Source organism: Portunus trituberculatus, chromosome 21 (genome assembly GCF_017591435.1).
Source record: "Portunus trituberculatus isolate SZX2019 chromosome 21, ASM1759143v1, whole genome shotgun sequence".
Classification (NCBI taxonomy): Eukaryota; Metazoa; Arthropoda; class Malacostraca; order Decapoda; family Portunidae; genus Portunus; species Portunus trituberculatus.
The window spans coordinates 9,447,485-9,454,984 of NC_059275.1; the positions used below are offsets into that span (position 1 = coordinate 9,447,485).

Here is a 7,500-nt window from a genome sequence, read left to right on the forward strand (position 1 = left end):
GTAAAATTGTAATAAAAATATTAATTATATCAACAACAACAATGATATGGGAAAACAGAAGGAAGAATAGCAATATCATTAATTCTTCTTCCTATCCCATAACTAATAAACTTGGTGATTGGTTACGTAGAGATGAAGGATTTCCATATCAACTCCACGGAGACAATTCTATCGTTCCAAGGCGCACAAACAGACACACAGAGAGAGGTGGAATGCTGATCTTTCTATAGTTTTCCTCACTTTCTGAGAGCGAACAAAACGGCGAGCATCGGTTACCCTACTAAACTGACCCAATCAGACTGAGAACCACAAACATGCATCTTTGTAACTAGACAGTCTTGAAGAGAAGGATGACATGTGGACGTACGAGTACCTCTATAGCGAAAACAAATGTACAAAATCACATACACACACACACACACACACACACACACACACACACACACACCATCTGCCTTTTCTGCCTCCCACACAACATCAGGACAAAAATTATACATCCTCGGAAAAATAAGAGGCGACATCCTAGACCTCCTCACGACAGACACTCTGGGTGCAGCTGCATGACCACCATCTCTCCGCAGGAAATGGAATGATAACACAATGATACAAATATAGGGACGGTGAAATGGTAAAAATAGTTATGGGGCGTCTTGAAACTTGAAGGTAAAGAATGTAGAATGGTAGAGAGAGAGAGAGAGAGAGAGAGAGAGAGAGAGAGAGAGAGAGAGAGAGAGAGAGAGAGAGAATTAAAAAGAACAAAAAGTGAAACGTAGAAAAGAAAACGACCATATCTAGTTTATGTAAGTTTTCCTGTTCAAATACAATAAAAGAGTGTAATCTTAATTCGCAGAAAGTAATGTTAGTAGAAGTGACTTGGATGTCATGAGATAGAAGAATCATTTGTCACAAGCAAATTATTGACAAAAAGGATAAGAAACAGCACACAGACACACACACACACACACACACACACACACACACACACACACACACACACACACACACACACACACACACACACACACACACACACTCTCTCTCTCTCTCTCTCTCTCTCTCTCTCTCTCTCTCTCTCTCTCTCTCTCTCTCTCTCTCTCTTCCGCTGCCGGCCGTGACGTGACGTGACAGGTCGTGACTCACAGCGGATCTTGTCGTGCCACCAAGAGCTTAGTGACTTTGAGCTGGCGAGTGGCCAAAACTACACAAGATTTAGCCTCATTTACAGGTTTCTGAAATGCTAATGATTAACCAACGTAATCACGGAACAATCATGGATACAATCGGTTTCAATCATTTCCAAAAAAAACTAAAGACACGTTTGCACTTAATCTCTGGAGTACCAAGACGCGTTTCCATGTTCATTCTGCTTACTATTTGGTGATTTTATACAGCTTCAGAAACTTAAGTGGGAAATCAAAATAGTAGAGACTGTGACCATTAATCTTCTGACCTCCATAGACCACCTAATGTCAATAAAATGGTCTAATCGCACACAAATCTCAAGGTCAAAATGTGTCCCTGTACTGAAGGGGTTAAACCTGAATTCACATGTTGTAAGGAAAGGCCGATTAGCGCCAAACGGAAGTATACTGTATGGTGTAAACTGTAGAGTAACCACCGTACAAAGAAGGCTCGTAATTGTAAAGGTTGTATTTCCCCGACTAGAGCCTTACAAAGACAAAAAAATTTCCTTTTTTCTTGCTTACCGGAAGGGCCATGCAGCAATCGTGTAACCCTTTGTTAACTCTTTGAAGGAAGGAAATTAGCAAAGGTGCGTTCACGTCAGAAGTATTTCCGAGACGGAGTTAATTGGGTAGGCTCCACTGTGCTCTTGAGGAGGATCAGGCGAGGAAGTGGGACAGTAGGATGTGAACAATGAGGCAGCAGTGGTGGTCATCCCTCGCCCTATAGCACCTACACCAGTTTTGCCTCGTCCCACTACCCACACTGAGGCTGCTACTCACCTACACACCCACGCACACCCACGCTTCACTTCCTTTACGATCTGTCATGCAACGGAGGCCTCTAACAACCCATCCCTGCCCACCAAGCACCTAGCAATTCACTCCTTGCTACTCACACGGCTTTCCTCACTCGATCTTTCCTTCCACTACTGACTACACATCAAACTTCCACCACTGTATGCCTGTCACGCTCCTTTTATTCCTTCCTGCTGCTCCCCGTCGCCCGCCAATGACCCGACAGTACCAACACCGCTGCTGCAAATTCAAGACGACCACTTCATCCACAGGAGTCTTGTTTTCACTCTGCCAATCATGTCCTGAGTTCACGTGACCACTGCATTCATTTTTTTTTTTTTACCTCCATTACGCAAGAGAAGGAGGAGGAGGAGGAGGAGGAGGAGAAGTAGGAGGTGGTTGTGGGGTTGCTGGCAGTGATGATAATAGAGGTGGAGCAGCAGCATTAGGAGGAGTAAAAAAAAACACAGTAAACACTTAATAGGATCAAGAAGAGGAATGAGAAGGACGAGGAGGTAAAAGAGACGTTCAAAAAACAGGTAAATACTTAGAATGAATAGAACAAGGAGAAAAAAAACAAGAATGAAAGGGAGGAGCAAAATGAGAAGGAGAAGGAGGACAACGAGAAGAGCATAATATAAAAGTGAGGAACTAGAATGAAGAGAAAAAACAAGGGGGAGAATGAGAACGAGGAGAGAGGGGGAAAGATGAGAGCGAATCAAGAAGAGGAGAAGGAGAAGAAGAAGGAGAGCAGGACATGAGAGAGTGGAGAGTGAGGCGCCACACCCCATGATCATATAGCTTGGAACAACAAACACCGTCCATAACCAGATGTAGTTGGCCTGCCTGCACCCTCGCCCCCTCTCCGTCACTCCTTCAAGTAAACCGTGAACCACAACACACACAGAGAGAGAGAGAGAGAGAGAGAGAGAGAGAGAGAGAGAGAGAGAGAGAGAGGGGAGGGATGGTGGGTGATGAGGAGCACACAGGGAGGAATAATGGACAAAAGGAAGTGTGGCAGAAGAGAAAGAGACTGCAATGGAGGGGAGTGACAGGCAGGAGACAGTGAAGGGCGAGATGATGAATTAGCAGTCTCACCTTCTTCAGTTACAACACAAGAAAGGAGAAAAAGAAGAAGAACCGAAGAAGAAGAAGAAGGAGAAGAGAAAGAAAAAAGCTTTAGCCATGTGTTACTGAGGATTAATGCCACATGTCCACACACACACACACACACACACACACACACACACACACACACACACACACACACACACACACACACACACACACACACACACACTGATAGATGGCACCTGTCCCCTTCTAACACCCCAACAAACACCCCACCACACACAAACAAACACACACACACACACACAAACAACAATGAGCAGTCTAAGCAGGTAAGAGGAACTGGACATAAAAGCAGGAGCAGGAGGAGGAGGAGGAGGAGGAGGAGGAGGAAGGAGGAAGGAGAACCACAGGGGTCACGGGAGGCGGAAGGCGGGGGAGAGGAGGACACCAAGAGCAGCAAGTGGGTACATCCTGCCCTACCCTGGCCCCCTGTCGCCCACCCTACACCTCCCCTGCCTCTCTTGCCCCCTGCCCCCTACCAATCCCTCCTCCCAAGCCGCGATTTGGGAGAGAAGGGACAAGGGAAAGAGCCAGGCCGGTAATAGTGATGTAGAGAAGTAATGGCCCCCCTCGCTTCCGTCAGTAGAGAGAGAGAGAGAGAGAGAGAGAGAGAGAGAGAGAGAGAGAGAGAGAGAGAGAGAGAGAGAGAGAGAGAGAGAGAGAGAGAGAGAGAGAGAGAGAGAGAGAGAGAGAGAGAGAGAGAGAGAGAGAGAGAGAGAGAGAGAGAGAGAGAGAGAATATTAAGTGCGTCAACAATTTTCAACGTATTATATTTTACTTGGAAATTGTGTGTGTGTGTGTGTGTGTGTGTGTGTGTGTGTGTGTGTGTGTGTGTGTGTGTGTGTGTGTGTGTGTGTGTGTGTGTGTGTGTGTGTGTGTGTGCGGTCAACATTACAATGAAGTGTAGTGACGTTGAACCAAGAACCAACGACCACCAACACAAAACACACTAAAACGAGGAGACCGGCCTCGCACCCACGTAAACACAGCGGAAGTGACCTCACCACTGGCCAGGTTATTGTCTTCTTGGTGAGAGAGAGAGAGAGAGAGAGAGAGAGAGAGAGAGCTATAATGTTCTTGTCATCAATTAATGTTTTGGGCGTGTCAGCAAAAACAGCATTCCGTCATCACACGAATAATAATCACACACACACACACACACACACACACACACACACACACACACACACACACACACACACACACACACACACACACACACACACACACACACACACACACACACACACACACACACACACACACACACACACTTACCTGAGTTATTGGGTGCCGGATGTGGCGGGATATCCAAGTTTAACAAAGACCTTCCCGAGGACTTCCACGTTACTTCATGATAGTGTAGCGTGGCCCCAGCGATGAAGGTGACGATAACTGCCCGAGCGTCACTTTCACTCAGTTGCAGTCAATGCTTGTTTGCAGGTACAAACTTTCCTCAAATGAGTGTTAGTCTTTCTCTCCGTCCGTGTCTTTGAGTGAAACAAAAGCGACCTGGGTTTCTTTCCTTGGATAGATAACCTTCAAGATGATTACCAAGTGAAAAGAGAGAATAGGGCGAGTGAGTGAGTGAGTGAGTGAGCGGGTGAAGAGGAGGTGACTGTCACGGTCTTCAGTAGTACATCCGCTGAGAGGAAGTCTTCACTGTCCCTTTCCCGCTCTGGATCACTCTCCTTGACCTCCCTCTCGTCCTCGTCCTCGTCCGTCCTCGCACAGCCTGCACACGATGAGAAAACAAACATTAGCTGGTGGTGGTGGTGTCGGTTTTCCAGTCGCCACTCACCGCTTGGAGTGGCCACATACTCGCAGCTTGTGCCAGCCACCAACAAGTAAACACCAAAACAACACGTGTAAATAAATTGGCCAACTCAAGTGTTTACAAACGAGATGCAAGAGGAAGACTAAGTAGGCGAGTTAGTTGATTTTTATATTAGGCATATGTTTATAAGATTTGTCCCTCCCCCCTGTCTCTCTCTCTCACTACCCCAGACATCCCAGAAGACATGAGGCGCCAAGCCACTCAATGCGGGTAGCGATTCTCACTTGTCTCAATAATCACTGTTCCGGCGCCGGCCAGGATACCCAACCCCGCCGCCCTCCCTGTCGCCTGCCTGCCCAGGGCCCACTGCCCACCACCTCCCTGTCCCTCCCAGCCATAACTCTGCGCCGCGCCTCTCCACGCCTTCTCACCACCCATGGCTACACAGATCACGACGAGGCTGTGAAGGAATAAAACATAGTACAATGCGCTGCTCTTCATCAAACTCACGGATGGAAAGTTAAAAATGGAGACAGGAAAGATGGAGAGGAAAACAAGAGGAAGAAGAGGTGGAAGGGAAGTGTCCTTTCAGTCATTCAATAAGAGAGTGGCAGAGAGAATCTGTTACACTTCCGACCTTGATTGACAATGGACAGAGAAGGAAAAGGATACGGGAAGGGAATATAATAAAGACCACAAATGAATAATTAACCCTCTCAATACCGGGACGCATTTTTACCTTGAGTTTTGGGTACGATTAGAAGATTTTATTTTCATTAGGAAGGGTCTATGGAAGTCAGAAGATTAATGGCCAGAGTCTTCAATATTCTAACCCTCCACGTAAGTTTCTGATGCTGTATAAAATCCCCAAATAGTAAGCACAATGAATACGAAAACGTGTAATGGTTCTGAAGGGGTAAGTCCTGTCCTCGAGATACGAACGCCAGCAGTAAATACAACGTCATGGGAGGCAAACAAGGCAACAGAAAGCATCAAAAAGTCATGCAAATGTAACTCTGGGGTAATCTGTGTTAAGTCATGGATATAAAGGCAGAAATAAAGAATAAAAGTGCACATCATCAGTAAGACTTAACTTAACATGAAAGAAATGTGTAAGAAAGGAAGCTTAAATCACGAACTTAACACTCAGGTCTTTCTGTTGCTGTATTTTTTTTTTTTACCTTAGTTTTACTTTTATTATTATCATTATTATTATTATTATTATTATTATTATTATCATTATTATTACTATTATTATTATCATTATTATCATTATCATTATTATTATTTTCATTATTGTTCTTATCATTATTATTATTATTATTACTATTAATAATAAAAGTATTATTATCATTATTATTATTATTATTATTATTATTATTATTATTATTATTATTATCATTATTATTATTATTATTATTATTATTATTATTATCATTATAGTTATTATCAGGTACAGCCTCCTCTCCATTACACTGATTCTGCTTTATCCATACTTTTAGCAGTTTGGTTGTTTTCATAGCTTTGTGAAGATGACTTTAGCAGACACACACACACACACACACACACACACACACACACACACACACACACAGAGAGAGAGAGAGAGAGAGAGAGAGAGAGAGAGAGAGAAAGAAAGAGAAAGGTTGCGGAAGATTGGGAATGAAGAAGGTGCAGGAAGTAAAAGAGACACACAGAGAGACACAACGAGACTTGTTTACACATTTGTCTTTCTGTCCAGCGCCACATGCAGCGCTGACAGAGTAGCTACAGCACACTGAGTGCGTGCATACTAATTACACTGGCAAAGGTGAAGCGATCAGTCTTGCCTACTCCATTTGTTCTGACTCTTGCTCCGAATAAGATCAGAAGAGTATTCTCTGACTAAGAAATAAGACCCAGACGACCACAACGCCCACGACCACAACAACAGTGACTACCACATCAACCATTACCACCGTGACAACGACTCCGAGAAAAAAAAATTGATTACAACAATATCAAAAATTTTCCAAGGAAACAAAACAGTAACAGTAAAAGTAACAGGAGCAGCAGCAACGATGGATATAGTAGTAGTAGTAGTAATAGTAGTAGTAGTAGTAGAAGTAGAAGTAGTAGTAGTAGTAGTAGTAGTAGTAGTAGTAGTAGTAGTAGTTATTGTTGTTGTTGTTGTTGTTGATGTTGTAGTGATTGCTATTGTCATTACTGTTGTCGTTGTTGTTGATGCAATTGTAATTACTGTTGCTGTTGTTATTGTTGTTGTTTTGTTCCTGCTGCTGTTGCTGCTGCTGCTGTTGTTGTTTTGTTGTTATAACTAAAGTTGTAGGAGTAGATGTTGTTTTTATAATTGCTGTTCTTAGTGGTAGTGGTGTACTTGTAGTCATTGGTGTTGTTGTTATTGTTGTTGTTATTGTTGTTGTTGTTGATGATGATGATGATGATGATGATGTTGCTGTTGCTCCTGCTGCTATCATTATAGAAGTGGTAGTAGTTGTAAACGTATAAGTAGAAATAGGAGCAGCAGCATGAGCAGCAGTAATATAAGTAGAAATAGTAGCAGGAGGAGAGATAGTTCTAATGATTATGATGATCATCATGATCATGATGATA

The 7,500-nt window shown here is 43.6% G+C and overlaps 1 long non-coding RNA gene across 1 annotated transcript in view; it reads right to left on the reverse strand.

Moving 5' to 3' along the window:
• Positions 1-4,612: 4,612 nt before the first annotated feature.
• The window catches only part of LOC123506886, a 4,069-nt gene continuing 1,181 nt past the window's right edge, over positions 4,613-7,500 (reverse strand). Inside the window, exon 2 of the long non-coding RNA XR_006675544.1 lies at positions 4,613-4,848. This is a non-coding gene — a long non-coding RNA (uncharacterized LOC123506886). The remainder of the gene's footprint in view (positions 4,849-7,500) is intronic.